The sequence below is a fragment of the Oryctolagus cuniculus genome, chromosome 1 (genome assembly GCF_964237555.1).
Source record: "Oryctolagus cuniculus chromosome 1, mOryCun1.1, whole genome shotgun sequence".
In the NCBI taxonomy this organism is placed as follows: domain Eukaryota; kingdom Metazoa; phylum Chordata; class Mammalia; order Lagomorpha; family Leporidae; genus Oryctolagus; species Oryctolagus cuniculus.
This window is the reverse complement of record NC_091432.1, coordinates 139,461,802-139,478,654: the sequence shown is the minus strand read 5'-3', so window position 1 is coordinate 139,478,654 and position 16,853 is coordinate 139,461,802. Positions and strand designations below refer to the sequence as shown.

General features: G+C 49.8%; 1 long non-coding RNA gene across 1 annotated transcript in view; it reads left to right on the top strand.

Moving 5' to 3' along the window:
• Window positions 1-16,438, top strand: part of LOC108178545 (uncharacterized) — a 39,516-nt gene extending 23,078 nt beyond the window's left edge. The window contains exons 2-3 of the long non-coding RNA XR_001795279.3: window positions 10,105-10,319; window positions 16,312-16,438. This is a non-coding gene — a long non-coding RNA (uncharacterized lncRNA). The remainder of the gene's footprint in view (window positions 1-10,104; window positions 10,320-16,311) is intronic.
• The last annotated feature ends 415 nt before the right edge of the window (window positions 16,439-16,853 follow it).

Here is a 16,853-nt window from a genome sequence, read left to right as displayed (position 1 = left end):
AGAGACAGTGGCGGCTGCAGGGGGAGAGATACAGAGAGAGCTAGAGAGAGAGAGAGAGAGAGAGAGCCTGTTAGAGGAGAGAGGGGAGGGCACAGAGGGGGCCAATCCAAGGAGAAGACCGAATGCATCTTCCAGGAGAAGAATGTACCAGTCTTTCACTTGTTTTATTTATTTGAAAAGCAGATAGAGAGATGACAGAGAGAGACAGATTTCTCAGCTGGTTCACTCCCCAAATGCCTATAATAACTGGGTCAGGCTGAAATTGGGAGCCAGAAACCCAATTTGGGTCCTCCATATGGGTGGCATGGACTCAGGTACTTGGACCATCACCTGCTGCCTCCCAGGGTGTGTATCAGCAGGATGCTGGGGTTGGGGCTCAAATGCACGTATTTTATTAGGGATGTGGGGCTTAACTGGTGTGCCAAATACCCTTCCCCTGTTTTCATTTAGTTTACCTTTTACATTTATTTGAGAGAGAGAGCGCAAGCTCCCATTCTCTTGGTCACCCCTCAAATGCCCACAGTGGCCTTTGGTTGGGACTGAGGCCAAGAGCCAGGGACTCAATCTGGTTTTCCCGGTGGGTGGCAGGGATGCTTGACCCATCACTGTGGCATTGTCAGAAGCTGGAATCAGGACCGGAATGAGAACTTGAACGCAGGTACTCTGACATGTGACACAGACCAAATAATGCTCACTCCTAGTTTTGTTTTTGACATAAGCTCCGTAGCGAGCGCTTTTCGTTCTGGCTGGCCGCCTTCCCCTTCCCTGGCTTCTCTCTGTGCGTCTCTGTCTGTCTCTCACCGAGTTGATGACTGAACTGCTGTGCTCTGTGCACAGAGGGAGCCACGTGCTCCACGGCCAGACGTGGAGACCCCCGACTCCCGGGGCTGATGTGAGAACAGGTGCATTGTATATCCACGACTGCTTTCATCATCCACTCCCCCTGCTCTTCTCTAGGGGTGAGAGGCGGGGCTTGTCTTGGAGACAGGGCTCAGACTGCTCCGGGGGAGTGGGGAGTGGAGAATTGAGCACAGGACCCCTGCAGCGGTTCTGACAGGAGGTGAGCAGCTCTCTTGATCACGGAGCTCCAGGGGGCAGAGCCTGTCTTGTCCCAGGTTTCATCTTTCTGATCCAAGACTTCAAGGACCTTGATAGAAGAGCATGGAACCTGATATTCTCTTCACCTGTGTCAGGCAAGGGGAGTAGAGCAGCCTGGGCATGCAGAACCTGGCCATCTCCCTGTTGAGGAGCTGGTAGATGGGAGGCACCCACCTTCAGAGCAGTGCCAGGAATCCAGGAGTTCCCTCCTGGGAGGCAGGAGACCTGACTCGCGACAAGTATTTCCACTGTGGGGCTGTGAACAGGGTTTTTCCAGCCTTCTGGGAGTTGTGATTCCTGTATAAGCTCCATGAGCCCTAAGTAGGTGTGTATTGGACCCTAGAGCCAGTATCTTCTTTTAGGGGAATTAGGGATTGCTTTGTGGCTGTGCCTTGGTGATTGTGGAGAGATCAAGGGGCAGGGGGAGCAGCTTGTGGAGTTCTGGGACATAGTGAGCTCACTGTGGGAGGTGACAAGAGGCAGCCAGGACAGGGGGGTGTCCTGAATTGTATGCCCAGACCCCATGAACCATGGGTGGGCTGCGGGGCCACAGGAGGGACTCCACAGGGAGGCTGCCTATGGGGAGGGCTGGTTGCCTACAGGTGGGGAGAGCTAAGTTATCGCTTGCTGCAGCACCCCTGTGATGGGGATGCCCCTGGGGGCGAGGCGCAGCAGGTGCACCCTCCAGCCTGCGCAGAGTGGGCTCCCATGCTTCTGTGGCTCCTGGAGTCAGGGGTGGAGCCAGATGAAGAAGCATGACCCAAATGCTGTTAATTTCAGGTTTCCTTGGCAGATCAGGTAAGAAATAACGGATGCCAAGTGCAGCAGGCTTGGTGTGGGCGAGGAGGGAACAGCACGGGGCTGTCACTTCAATCAGGGCACAAACACTTCAGAGAAAATAAACACTTTAGAAGGCACTTGACCTTTTAAATGCCGAGCACTAAAAATAGGGATCAAGCACAGCGATGCTGTAGAGGGGCAGGGAGCCAGGCAGCGATCAGATTACTTTGGGAGTCTGGCCCCACACCTGACGTCAGCACCCCAGCTCCTTTACCTGGGGAGTAGAGAACAGCCTCTTACCTGGGGAGCTGGGACAGCCCCGGTACCTGGGGGAGCTGAGACAGCCCTGGTACCCGGGGGAGCTGAGATAGCCCTGGTACCCGGGGGAGCTGGGACAGCCCTGGTACCCGGGGAGCTGAGACAGCCCTGGTACCCGGGGAGCTGAGACGGGCTTCATCACTTGGGTGAGCAGAGACCGGTCTGTCACCCAGGGTGGGAGGGTGGCAGGTCTCCCTCGGGCAGAGTAGCTGAAACAGTGGATCTGGCCCTCTGCTGTCCCTGTCTGTTGCCCGGGTTGTCCGAAAGCCGATCCCCAGGGTGTAACACAAGTCCTGCTTGGCCCGCTGGGGCTTTGTCCCAGCCCCCACATTTTCTGTGGGTGTCTTTCAAGGCATTTGGTTGAGTTTGCAGGGCTTGGCCAGGGTGGGAGGCAGTCAGAGACCTCCCACCGCACAGCGCTCACCCGGGCCAGGGCAGGTCCAGCGGCCGGCTGCTCTCCTCCTGCTCCTCTGTTACTAGGAGACAGCCTCATCCTTCGGGGACAACTGGCCTCACATGTCCCTCTGGGACAGACCCATGGCGCCATGAGGGGCCTGCATGGCCCAGGTGCTTTCGGTGGAGGGCTGGAGTTCTGTGCACAGTGAGGGCTCCTTCCAGGCATGACCGGAGCACGCGGTGGTAGCAGAGTTCTGTCTGGAAGAATGCGGGTTGAAAGGTCAGCTTCTGTGGGGAGGCCAGGCCCCTGAAGCTCGGCAGAAGCCGGTGCTCCTGGTCCTCACCCGGGCAGGGAGCTGTCCACGCTCAGTGTCCCTACCAGCCGCCGGGTGGGCGGTGGAGAGGGCCAGTTTGGGTCCGTTGTTCTGCATGTGGCTAACAGGTGAGCGGGGCTGAGTGTGCGGCCATTCCCGGAGTGGTTGGCGGGGCTCGGTGACCTCGGAGGACATTGGGATTCTGGGCTCGGGACAGGCCCTTTTCCTGCACCCCCTGCACTCAAGGTGATCTTGCTGACTTTGCAGCACCAGCTGTTGCGGGGTAGGGCCAAGCATTCCGTTGTCATCCGGATTGCAGGACCCATTTCTGCCCTGTCGCTCATCCGCCTCCCCAGCCAGCGACTCAAGCTCCTCCTCACGGAGGCCCAGCCTCCCGCCCCTCTGCCTCTTTCCGACTTCGCGTCTGTATGCAGCGCTGATGTAGGCGGTGAGCGCATGTCCTTTTTTCAGAGCCAGGACAATGATGGGGACCCCTTCCTTGCCACGTAAGGCGCCCCGGGTGCTCTCGGTTTGCTCCTCTGCGCAGGTGTGCCCTCAAAGGGCAGCTCCGGGCCAGCAGCTTCCGGTGCACCCACGGGCGCCAGCCAGGGTGAGGTGAGCGCTCTGTGTGGGGTTGCCAGTAGCCTACAGCGTGTAACTCAGAGCAAGGGGTGGGCTGTCACTTATAACCCCTGCAGGTGGCTGCAGACCTGGCCACGCGGCAGGTGTGGCAGCCCGGAGAGTAACTTGGCAACTCCCAAATAGGGGAGAGGTGAAAGCTAACCACCACCGTGACCGCAGAGTTGGAAGACCTCCTAATTTGCATCTTAGCCCGATTGCCCGAGACTCTTAAAGAGAATCCTGTTCATGTCCTTATGGTGGATTGAGAACAAGCACCAGGCTGTATTCACATGAACTTTAACGCAAACAAAGAGTTTAACTGATTTTTTTAAAAAAGTTTTATTTATTTATTTGAAAGGCAGAGCCACACACACACACACACACACACACACGAGAGAGAGAGAGAGAGAGAGACAGAGAGAGAGAGAGAGAGATGTTGGATTCTCACTGCTTGCTCCCCCTAGGTGATCCGGTGAAGCTCATGGGTGCCTGATCAAAAGGGTGTTTCTAATCCATAAACTAAAATCCTCAGGGTGGGTGGGTTGGAGTTTCCAAAGATGATGTGACAATGTCCCCCATGCCAAACACTTCTCTTCAGAGTGACCTGGCCTCTCCCCTCCAAGTCCACTTCTCTTCCTCCTGGAATTAATGCGGTCCGGAGAATACCTGAGCTGGTGGAACAAGGGGGCGGCAATGGTGCACCGGCTCTGGACATCCCAGCAATCCTTCTTCCTCTCTTAAGGGGGTGGCTTGTGCAAGAGTCCCCTGCAATGGGCAAAGGCCAAAGCTCAAGAGACCATGTTCAGAGGAAGACCAAGGAGCACCGAGGAGGCAGCACACTGAACGTGGGGGCACCTGCAAGGGTACCCCTAAACCTCACAGCCCTGCTGATGCCCTGTGGGTCACAGTCAAGTTGCCCAGCTGAGCCAGCCTCAATCATCTGACCCACAAATTGGCAGCCTTCGAAAATGGTTGCTTTAGGCTGTTTTAAGGAGGGGGGGGGGTCTTGTTATTTAACAATGAGAAAACAGGACGTAGGATTATCAAGCAAATGAATTATGTTGAAATACAAGTTGTGATGGTTAATTTTAGCTGTCAACTTGACTGGGCCACCGGACGCCCAGCTACTTGGCCAGGCATTACCCTGGGTGTGCCTGTGAGGGTGTTTCTGGATGAGGTTCACATTTTGAATCCGTAGCTTGAGAAAAAGAGCAGGTGGCTCTCCCCAGCCACAGCGGGCCACAACCACTCAGTTAAAGATTTGACTAGAACAGAGAGACCAGGCATCCCTGGCCTTCGAGCTGGGACATTGGTCCTTTTTCCCCTTGTGGGGAGCAACTGAGACTAGACTGAGTTACTGGAATTAAGACTTATTCTATGCATCTGCTCTCCCACAATATGGCGCTGGGGAGGAGTAAACTTCTACGCAGCTGCCTCTTGCCAACTTGAGTGATGACCTGCAGGAGCTGATCCTGCTCCTGATTGGAGGAGAGCAGCGTACTCGGCGTGTGGGTAGCAGAGTTGGGATTGGTGGAAGAGGACTATAAAGGAGGAGAGAGACAACATGCACCAGGAACATCTGAAGGAACACCTGTGCAGCCCCCGAGAGAGCCGGCCGGCGGTGTGCTGCTCCCCCGCGGAAGTGGGGAAAGTGGCAGGGGGAACCGCCCTTCCACGGAGGTGGAGGGGTCGGCAGCCAACCTAGGAAGGACCAGCAGCCAACCCGGGAAGGGCCAAGCAGACAAAAGAACAGCGCAGGGTCCTGTGTCGTTCCTCCGCGAATGGGGGAGCGACACCCCTGCCATCAGATTTGAGCAGAGAGATCAGTACTGCCTGGCGCTCAGAGCAGGGCTCACACCATCGGCTCTCCTGGGTCTCCAGCCTTGCTGGCTTGCGACTTGCCAGACTTCCAAGAATGGCCAGAAGAAAGCTTAGAGTTTGTGATCATTGCATTAAAAGGGCAATGGGCTTGGTTCCCACTTAGCAAAACAGCTAGTCAGACATACTTAGTACCTGGCATGGGTAGTGATGTGTGCAAGACTTGGACCCATCACATGAAATCTAAAAGGCAAGACCCCTGCCCCGAGATGGCTTGTGTTCCTCTTTGCACGTGGAAATACTGGAGCAGTAAAACCATGCAATGGAGAGGTGAAAGCAAGTCCCTGGGGGCAGGCTCCAAGGTGCACACCCAGGTTTGTGGGTAGCCAGATTGCTTTCCCTGGGAGAGGACCAGAGAGAGTGGAGCAGGCTAGAGAGGGTGGAAGACTTTGCTCTGATTACTGCAGGAGACCTTCTGTGGGCATGCCGGGAAGCCCTGCAGAGCCCGGGCTGGCTGTTCACAGCTGTGCCCATGACCGTGCAGATTTGTGGGCTTCCCTTTTCCTGAACACAGCCCTCCCCACCCCACCCCTGTCCTGGGAGAACTAGCAGGTGGCTCAAGCAGGCTGCTGTTCTGTTTCTTGGCGTGGCCTGCATGGCCGCACCGTGTCACGTGAGCATGCTGGGGGAGGACACAGCAGCCACGCTTTCATTTTGTGCCCGGTCAGCAGGTGTGTGCTGGTAGTTCTCTGCCTGCCATGGTCCACTACAACTGCTGTGTGTAACTGCTGGTGCCTGCGGCCTGGGAGTGTCACTGTCGTAGTCACCGGTCCCGGAGGGCTGAGGACTTTGTGTGAGGGAGATACAGTGGGTGTCCCCGAGTGGAAGGATGAAATAAAATAGCCTCTCACGTCCTGCATATTACTCACTCCCTGCTCCTTCCTAGGTCTCCTTCCCCATTCACCGTCAGAGTGTGTCTGTCCTCGCTGGCGCGCAGGTCCTGGTGTGACTCCCTGAATTCACACCTCCAGTCCCGGGAAGTCTGTCTCTGGGGGCTGTGTCCTCTCCTGCATGGTCTGTGGGCTGCTGGGGCAGTAGCTTCCTAACAAGGGTCCTGGGGCAGGGTTGCATCAGGAGAGTAGAGCCGCAGTGCAGGATGCTTCTTGGGACTGTGGGAGGAGCCAGGCAGGGAGGGCGTGAGGGGCTGGGGGATCTGAGAAATGTTGTTGAGCAGCCATCCTGAAGCCCCAGCATAGGCAAGTGAAGCAAGGGGCACCCGGAAGCTGGGAGGGGGCACGGGAGGAGCTGGTGGGATAGTTGGACATGTGACGTCCAGGTCAAGGTCTGCTGCTCTGGCCGGGGCCCTTGTGGTTGGCAGGATGAGCAGGACACAGCGGAAGGGAGTGTGGCTCTGCAGGTGCTTGTCCCCAGAGATAACCATGCTGACCTCCTGCCAGTCCTAGGCTGAATCCCTCTTCTGGTGACTGTCCACCTGGAAGAAGGTTCTAGAAAGTTCAGTCCTGCCAGCTCATGTTGAATCCAGGTTAATCACCTAGCACAGCTGGTCACAGTTGGATCTTGTGCAAGGTTTCTTCAAAAAGACAATGAAAATGAGAAGGGAGTTTATTTTGATGTTCACAAAAAAAATCTCTGGAACCCATGCAAAGTTCTTTCTTTCATAATATGCAATGTCCATGAACTCTCTAAAGACTGTTTGTATTTCAGTCTTTGAAGAATCATCTGGAAAGTGCAAAGCTGCTCCCAGGCCTGTCATGGTTGGAGGGCTGTGGGCTTCAGGGGTGAAGCCCTGACGTGTTGCCCCCGACCAGGGGAAGTTCAAGGTTGATGCCCTGGAGCAGGGAATCATTCTACAGCTCTGTAGGGTAAACGAAGTGTAGCCTAGACCGTGTTTTGTGAGGCACCGGAAGAGAGGGGTGATGGGGGGCGGAAAATGCTCGCTGTCCTGACTTGCTTGTTACCCACTGTAGACACGCATCACGTGCTCACACTGTAACCCTGCAGATGTGCCGTTACTGAGTGGCAATCCTAAAGAAAAACAGGGGCCGGCGCCGTGGCTCACTTGGTTAATCCTCCACCTGCGGCGCTGGCATCCCATATGGGCACCGGGTTCTAGTCCCAGTTGGGGCGCTGGATTCTGTCCCGGTTGCTCCTCTTCCAGTCCGGCTCTCTGCTGTGGCCCCGGGAATGCAGGGGAGGATGGCCCAAGTGCTTGGACCCTGCACCCGCATGGGAGACCAAGAGGAAGCACCTGGCTCCTGGCTTTGGATCGGCGCAGCGCCAGCCGTAGCGGCCATTTGGGGAGTGAACCAACAGAAGGAAGGCCTTTCTCTCTGTCTCTCTCTCTTGCTGTCTAAAACTCTACCTGTCAAGTAATTAATAATAATAATAATAATCATAATAAAAGAAAAACAAATTGTAAAAAGAATAAACTTCCTGTTTCCCAGGAATGGGCGCCCATCCATCGGCTTCTTCTGGAGGCTGGGGGCAGACTTTGTCCGTGTCTGTGTGCTTGGGTGAACCTCCCAGTTTCTGTTTGTTCTCACTCGGCCTCCAGGGCTCAGCTCAGGGGGGGCCTTTTTACCTGCCCCGCCCCTGTGACTCTCCCCTTTTATTGCTCTCGATTGTAAACGGCTGCATCTCTACCTCCCCCATCCCCACTCCTGATGGTGGCCTCTGCAGCTGTCCCCAGTGGCCAGAACCATGCACATTCTAAGTGCTAAACAAAACTTACCGAATGAATAACCCTGGGCAGATGCTGCAGATTACTGATTTGCTGTGTCCTGAGCCTCATACATGGTCCTAGCTGCTCCTGACATTCCTGGATTCCTTTTGCTTATCCCCTCCTCTTTCAGATACTCCAGGGACTTCTCTTCTAAATCCATGTCACCCCTGTCACAGAGATGGCCAACATCACTCTGCACTCCCCGTGAACGTAGTAGAAGAGAACATTAGGTACTTGGCAGCTGGCTACAGCCAGGAGCTGGGGGCACCACGCAGCAGCATTCATAGGTCCCGGGAAGGTTTATTAGTGTTTCCGTGAGAGTCACTGGAGCCCTGGAAAACCCTACAGCCGGGAGCAGAGAGGTGCTCCTTGGGTCCAGGGACCTCCCCAGGAGAGAAGCCACTGGATCAGTGGGCTGGGCTGCAGCTTTTTTTTTTTTTTTTTTCTGCTGAGACACAGGAGAGAATCAGCCTGATGGACTTTTCCGAAACAGCAATGATCCAACTCACCTCCACTTCCCCATCTCTTCCCAGAACGGGTCATTTCGAAATGTTCCTATTTTTCTGCAAGCCACCACCCTTCCTAGCACATCAGGTTCCTGGACAGCTGGGTGGGGCGTGTTTTTTCAAACCTCTGGCGATGGCAAGCCCACTGGCTTCATGCTGCTCTGTGGCACATGCGACCTGCCTCCCCTCAAGCCCTGACCGTGTGTTCAGCAAGCCAGGAGAAGACCTCGCGGCATCTACCTGCGCGATTCAACAGTCACCGCCTTGCGTGCGCTTCTCTCCCTCACCTGGTACAGCCTCCCTGGGCTCTGTGACTGGGGTGGCGGTCAGTGAGCACAGAGGGGCTATTGGCGCCTACCCTCTCTGATGATTTCCTCAATCATGGCTGTGCTCGCTCAGTCCAAACCTCCCCATGATCAGGCTTAGTGGTTTTGAAAATAGCTCTGGTTTATCTGTTCTGTGCTAACAGGAATTGCATTTTTCAGCTCATTGTCAGTTCTCCCCCCTGCAAACTTCTGCTGGCCTCCAGCCACCTGGGATGGCTCACCTTGCACTGCCTCGCTGCCTGTGATCAAGGGCGTCACTGGGTGGGGGTGTCTGTGCACAATCGTCTCCTCTGCATGTTTGTCTATCGTTTTAAACAAAAAGCCACACATGCTGTATGAGTAATTCTATTTTCCTTGTCTCGATACTTTATTGTGAAAAATTCCCCATTGTTGTTGAAGATCGTCATCATATCCTTTGTGTTTTAAAACATGTATTGTAGCATTAAACCATTACACATAACTTATTTGGCCATTTCTTATTTCTTGCCATTTGCAATATTTTTAATATTATGCTATCGTAAAAAATTCTATGATGAATCTCATGTGCTGGACATCTTTGTGTAGTGTCAGGATCACTTGCTGTCAGTGTTCATCTGATAAACATCGATTGCTGGCCATGTAAATGAACAGGAATAGTCATTTGTTGTGCTTGGCCATTCGGATCTCAGGGCTGTTGGTTATCAGTTCTATTAGGGTACTTTACAAAGTTTGTGAGGGCAGCCATTCAGTCTAGAACTCAGATGCCCGAGTGCCACATTGGAGTGCCAAGTTCAAAACCTGGCTCTGGCTCCTGCTAATGTAGACGCTGGGAAGCAGTTATGATGGATCAATTCAGTGTGTTCCTTCCACCTGTAAGGGAGACCTGAATTCAGTCTTCACTCTGGTCCAGTCCTGGTTATTGTGAGCATTTGTGGAGTGAGCCAGTGGATGGGAACACACACACACGCTCTCTCTCTTTCTTTCTCTCTCTCTCTCTCTCTCTCTCTCTCAAATTTGAAAAAACAATTAGAGGAAACCAGAATTAAAAGAGAAGTTTATTTTTGTGAAAAAGGTTTTTTGAAATGTGTGCATATGAGAAATCCTCAAGGAGTTCATGGAAAGTCTGTCTTATGAAAAATCTATGCATGGACTATGTCTTTTTACAAGGTTGCTAAATGACAAGGTGTCAACGGTTCAAATTGCAGCCCATACTAAAGCTTTCATGGAGGGGAGGCCAGATCAGCAGAGCTCCTACGTACCTACTGTGCTCACAAGTGATGCTCTCTGTTCCTGCTCGTGGGAGAGCCAGAGACGTGATCCCACCTACCTATAGAGGAGGTGGGGTGTGTTTGTCTACCTGCCTAACGCGGAAGAGGAAAACATGTTGGTGTGCGGTGAGAATATATCTCCCTGTCCAAAGGTAGGATTTTTACTTACAATGGATATCCTGGAATGAGAGGTGTTGAGTTTGGCCACTAATATTTTTTCTTCCTAGCATATACCATTCCTATAGTCTACCAGGTTGTTTTTATTTTTAATTCAAAACTTTTATTTTCATTGTATTTGAAAGGCGGAGAGAGAAAGAAAGAGCAAGAGAGTGAGAGAGTGAGCGAGAGAGATCTTCCATGTGCTGGTTCACTCACCAAAATGCTTGCAACAGCCAGGGCTTGGTCAGGCTAATGCCAGCAGCCCAGAATTCCATCTGGCCTCCTAGGTGGGTGGCAGAGACTCCAGTACCTGAGACATCAGCTGCTGCCTCCCAGAGTGTGCATTAGCAGGAAGCCGGGTCAGAGCTGGGGTAAGTGGGCTTTGAACAAGGCACTCCTATATGGGAGGCAGGCATTGCAAGCAAGAACTTAATCCCTTGCACTATAGCACTGGCCCCCTCCTAGTTGTTTTAATTGTGGAAATTACATTTTTAATAAACATTTGTGTTTCATTTTTAGTGAGAATAATGATTCTTTTAGGATTTTTATTATTCGTTTGTAATTTTACAAGTGTTTAATAGACTTACAAACAAATTAAGCTGAGAACCCTCTGAGTATACTTTGCTCATTGAACCTTCAGAGTTTAAATTTTTATTTAAAGACGTATTTACTTGAGGGAGAGGGAGAGGGAGAGGGAGAGGGAGAGGGAGAGGGAGAGGGAGAGAGAATGTAGAGATGCTACCCACTGGTTCACTTGTCAAATGCCCACAACAGCTCTTGGTTGAGCCAGGCTGAAGCTAGGAAGCGGGAGCTCAATCCAGGTCTTCTGTGTGGGTGGCAGGGACCCAATTACCAGAGCCACCAGCTGCCTGCCTTGCAGAGTCCTCCCTGCTTGCGGAGTGAGGAGATGGACGGAGCTGGGAGCTGGGGTTAGGACCCAGGTACTGGAATATGGGATACGGGGGTCTTAGCTAGAATCTTAGTCAGCAAGCCAAATGCACCCCCACCACCACCACTTTGCATTTTCTTTCTTTCTTTTTAGAATTTAGAGTTGAAAAGGTTTTTTTTTTTTCTTTTTTGACAGGCAGAGTGGACAGTGAGAGAGAGAGACAGAGAGAAAGGTCTTCCTTTGCCGTTGGTTCACCCTCCAATGGCCGCTGCGGCCGGCGCACCGCGCTGATCCATCCGATGGCAGGAGCCAGGTGCTTCTCCTGGTCTCCCATGGGGTGCAGGGCCCAAGCACTTGGGCCATCCTCCACTGCACTCCCGGGCCACAGCAGAGAGCTGGACTGGAAGAGGGGCAACCGGGACAGAATCCGGCGCCCCGACCGGGACTAGAACTCGGAGTGCCGGCGCCACAAGGTGGAGGATTAGCCTATTGAGCCGCGGCGCCGGCCTTAGAGTTGAAAAGTTTTAAAACAGTTGGTCATCGCAGTGGCCCTGGTGCCGCTCACCCAAGGCCATCATTGATCGGAGTGAGATCTGCCCCACAGCCTCCTGCATCTTGGAACTTCGGATGAGTTTCGGTTCTCTCTCTGTAGCAAGGCTGCAAATAGGATCCTCTAACGAAAGCCCACTCCATGTTGTGTGGGTGCTGGGAGAGGAGTGGAAAGCTTAGTCATGCCCAGTGGCTTCTGCAGATGATCTGGTTTGGGTGGTCAGGGAATGGCAGCAGTGAGAAGAAACTCTGTTTATTCTCCAGGAGAGTGCAATACAAACATTTAATTTTGGGGCCAGTGCTATGGTGTAGCGGGTTAGGTTGCTGCTCGCAGTATTGGTATCCCATATGAGTGCCAGTTCGAGTCCTGACTGCTCCTCTTCCTGTTTAGCTCCCTGTTAATGCACCTGAAAAAGCAGCAGAAGATGGCCCAAGTCCTTGGGCCCTGGTACCCAAGTGGGAGACCTGGAAGAAGCTTCTGGCTACTGGCTGTGGTCTGGCCAAGCTCTGGCCATTGCTGTCATTTGGGGAGTGAACCAGTAAATGGAAGATGTCTCTCTCTCTCTCTTTCTTTCTCTCTCTCCTCCTCCTCCTTGTGCTCCTCCTCCTCTTTCTCTAATTCTGCCTTTCAAATAAGAATAAATATTTTTTAAAAAGACAGAAAAATTTAATTTTAAAAGATACTCTAAAAGAAGCATGCATGGCTAAATATAGAAATCAACATCTTCTCACACTCATGGAATTCAGCAGATGCCTCCAAAGACTTCGGGAAATAGAACTCCCCAGTAGAGGCTGATTGTTACCAGACAACTCAACGGCTAAGAGAATCTACTGAAAAAGGACGGAATGATCTAAAGCCCAACCGGAAGAGCACAGGTGCTATGTGCAGGCATACCTAGAACATGTATAGCGATGAACCAGGTCCAAACCCACAGCAAGTGTTTAATAGACTTACACAGAGAGAGTGAAAATCACACAGGCGTGGTTTTCTGCTTATACCAAAGTGAAGGTGAGAAACCACTCAGTACATGTGATGCACATATGTTGTTGGGTTCAGTCGATTCTCCAAATAGGCAGGTGCTGCTTTTGTGGTTTGGACCAACCCGGGATTGAAAATCCTGGAAATAATTGCACCTGTTCTGAAGTGTGCAGAGATGTTTCTTATCATGCCTCCCAACAATAACTGTAGTAGCTACCTACACAGTATTTAAGTTGTATTAAGTACTACGAGTAACCTAGAGATGGTTTAAGGTGTACTGGAGGATATGCAGAACCATCCCACACAGATACTGAGGGACAGGAGCCTATGCATCAGACACGTATCTATTTAGAACGAAAGGGTGAAATGTTATATACTAAAATGTTGGGGAGGCAGCTGAACTAGTCTCTGGAGAGGAATAAATATTTATATTAGAGAACCAGAAATGCTCAAATGTAATGAGCTAATCACTAAGTTCAGGAGGCAATAAAAACTTTAAAAAATGATGAAAACTGAAGCATGTAGAAGGAAAGAAATAAGGGGGAAATGTATAAAAGAGAAAACATAAAACTAAGAAGATTATATTGATAAATCTCATAGTTAGTTCTGCAAAACAGCAAATAGAAGAAACAAATGGTTAAAATATACTGAAAGGGAAGACTAAGGGCCTTACAGTGCATTGGGTTAGGATACCCCATGCAGCGCCAGCACCCCCGCCCATGCCACACACACACACCATGTGAGTGCCTATGTGAGTCCCGGCTGATCCACTTCTGGTCCAGTTACCTGCTAATGTGCCTGGGAAAGCAGAAGATGATGACCTGAGTGCTTTGGGCACCTGCACCCAAGTGGGAGACCCAGAAGAATCTCCTGGCTCCTGACTTCTGCCTGGCCCAGCCCTGGTTGTTGTGGCCATCTGGGGAGTGAACCAGCAGATGGTGGATCTCTTTCTTTCTCTGTCTCTTTGTCTCTCTGTAACTCTGCCTTTCCAATAAATAAATAAACGTTCAAAAATAAAAGTTAAAACTAAATGCACCATTTATAGTAGTAACAAAAATACATGGCAGCTATAGATAAATACACCAACAGCTGTGAGAAGTCTTCATAGATGGAATTTCTTTTTTTGTGTGGCTTTTTTTTTATTTAGTAAATATAAATTTCCAAAGTACAGTTTATGGATTACAATGGCTTCCCCCCCCATAATTTCCCTCCCACTCGCACCTCTCCCATCTCTCGCTCCCTCTCCCATTCCATTCACATCAAGATTCATTTTCAATTATCTTTATATACAGAAGATCGATTTAGTATATATTAAATAAAGATTTCATCAGTTTGCACCCACACAGAAACACAAAGTGTAAAATACGGTTTCAGTATTAGTTATAGCATTACTTCACATTGGACAACACATTAAGGACAGAGATCCCACATGAGGAGTAAGTACACAGTGACTCCTGTTATTGACTTAACAATTTGACACTCTTGTTTATGGTGTCAGTAATCTTCCTAGGCTCTAGTCATGAGTTGCCAAGGCTATGGAAGCCTTTTGAGTTCGCCAACTCCAATCTTATTCTGACAGGGTCATAGTCAAAGTGGAAGTTCTCTCCTCCCTTCAGAGAAAGGTACCTCCTTCTTTGATGGCCCCATTCTTCCCACTGGGATCTCACTCGCAGAGATCTTTCATTTAGGTCTTCTTCTTCTTTTTTTTTTTTTTTCCAGAGTGTCTTGGCTTTCCATGCCTAAAATACTCTCATGGGCTCTTCAGCCATATCCGAATGCCTTAGGGGCTGATTCTGAGGCCAGAGTGCTGTTTAGGACATCTGCCATTCTATGAGTCTGCTGTGTATCCCGCTTCCCATGATGGATTGTTTTCTCCCTTTTTGATTCTATCAGTTAGTATTAGCAGACAATAGTCTTGTTTGTGTGATCCCTTTGACTCTTAGACCTATCAGTGTGATCAATTGTGAACTGAAATTGATCACTTGGACTAGTGAGATGGCATTGGTACATGCCACCTTGATGGGATTGCATTGGAATCCCCTGGCACGTTTCTAACTCCACCATTTGGGGCAAGTCCAATTGAGCATGTCCCAAATTGTACATCTCCTCCCTCTCTTATTTCCACTCTTATATTTAACAGGGATCACTTTTCAGTTAAAATTCAAACACCTAAGAATAATTGTGTGTTAATTACAGAGTTCAACCAATAGTGCTAGAAGAAAACAAAAAAAAATACTAAAATGGATAAAGTATTACATTGTACATCAACCGTCAGGACAAGAGCTGATCAAGTCACTGTTTCTCATAGTGTGCATTTCACTTCAACAGGTTTCCCCTTTGGTGCTCAGTTAGTTGTCGCCGATCAGGGAGAACATATGATATTTGTCCCTTTGGGACTGGCTTAATTCACTCAGCATAAGGTTTTATAGATGGAATTTCAAGATGTTCTTCCAGTACAGGAAAGAAGACTTGGATGGATAGGGCAGTGTGAGCTCATGGTTGGAGGAAAAGACTAAAAAAATGTCCATTTTCCCAAATTATTTCAAGAATTCATTGATATTTCAAATAGTATTCATATTCAACAGAAATAAGTTTTGGAAATTTAACAAGTTTATCAGAAACTTATCAGAAGAAGAAATAGCAAAGAATAATGGGTATTGATCAAGTGGGGAAGATTTGCTTATTATTTTTGTAAAATACAAATACTACTAATAAGGAAAATGATAGCAATAATAATAATAGGTTGAGGGCATGGAAGAGAGAATTTGGAAATGGACCAGAGCCTATTGGAAAATTGATGTATGAGGGGCCTTCAAAAATTTCTTGGAAATGCATATTATGAACAACTCTTCATATTTTTGATTTTGGTTTTTTGCACCAAAATAGACTTATCTTTCTATCCCATTTTCTATGAAGTTTTTGAAGTGCTCTTGCATGACAGACATGGACTTACAAATTAGAGAGAACACAATGAACCGTTCAATCTATTCTGGCAAAGAAAGTGTTGGGGAAAATAAAATTCTCTGTCTCACATGGTAGCCAAATATAACTCCAAGTGGATTAAAGAACCTAAATATGAAAAGCAAAATTTTAAAGAAATATCAAAGTATATATGGAAGATATTTGTGATCTTAGTTTTTTTTTAAGATTTTTTTTTTATTTACTTGAAAGGTAGAGACAGAGGCAGAGAGAGATCTTCTACCCACTGGTTCCCTCCCTACATGGCTTCAACAGCTAGGGCTAGGCCAAGCCAAAGCCAGGAGCCTGGAACTCCATCTGTGTCTCCCATGTGGATGGCAGGGGCCCAAGCACTTGAGCCATCTTCTGCTGCCTTCCCAGGCCATAGCAGAGAGCTGGACTGGAAGAAGAGCAACCAGAACTCGAACCGGCGCCCATATGGGATGCTGGCACTGCAGGCGGCAGCTTTACCAGCTACGCCACAGCGCCCACCCCGATCTCAATTCTTTGAATATATTCCCAGAAGTGGGATTGATGGGTCCTAAGATAGTCCCACTTGGAGGGTTTTTTTTGTTTTTGTTTTTAAGAACCTCCATGCTTTTTTCCACAGGGGCTGCACCAGGTTACAATCCCAGCAAGAGTTTACAAGGATTCTGATCCCTCCACATTCTCATCAACTCCTGCTATCCTTTTCCCCCACAACACTCATTAAAAATTGCGTGAGTCCTTTGGTGTGATTTTGATGTGCCATTGAACACCTTTTCTGTGTATTTGTATGTTGTATATTGACTTGCATGTCTTCTTTGCAGAAATACCTGTTTAATCTCCACTCTCACTTTCAAATTGGGTTATTTTTTCTTTTCTGGGAGTTCCTTGGCTGTCTTGGTTATTAACCTCATCAGATACGCGGTGTGCAAATGTTTTCTCCTCTTCCATGGACTACCTGCTCCCTGGGTTCCTTTGTTGTGCAGGTCTTCGGTTTCTTGCAGTCCCACTTGTCTGTGTTTGCCTCTATTGCTGGTGGTTTTTGAACCTAACCAAGCACTCATTGGCACCATCAATGCAAGGGAACGTTTCCTCCTTTTTCTTCTAGTTTTATAGTTTTTGGCCCTACACTGAAGTCTTTGAACCATTTCGAGTTGACTTTTTTAA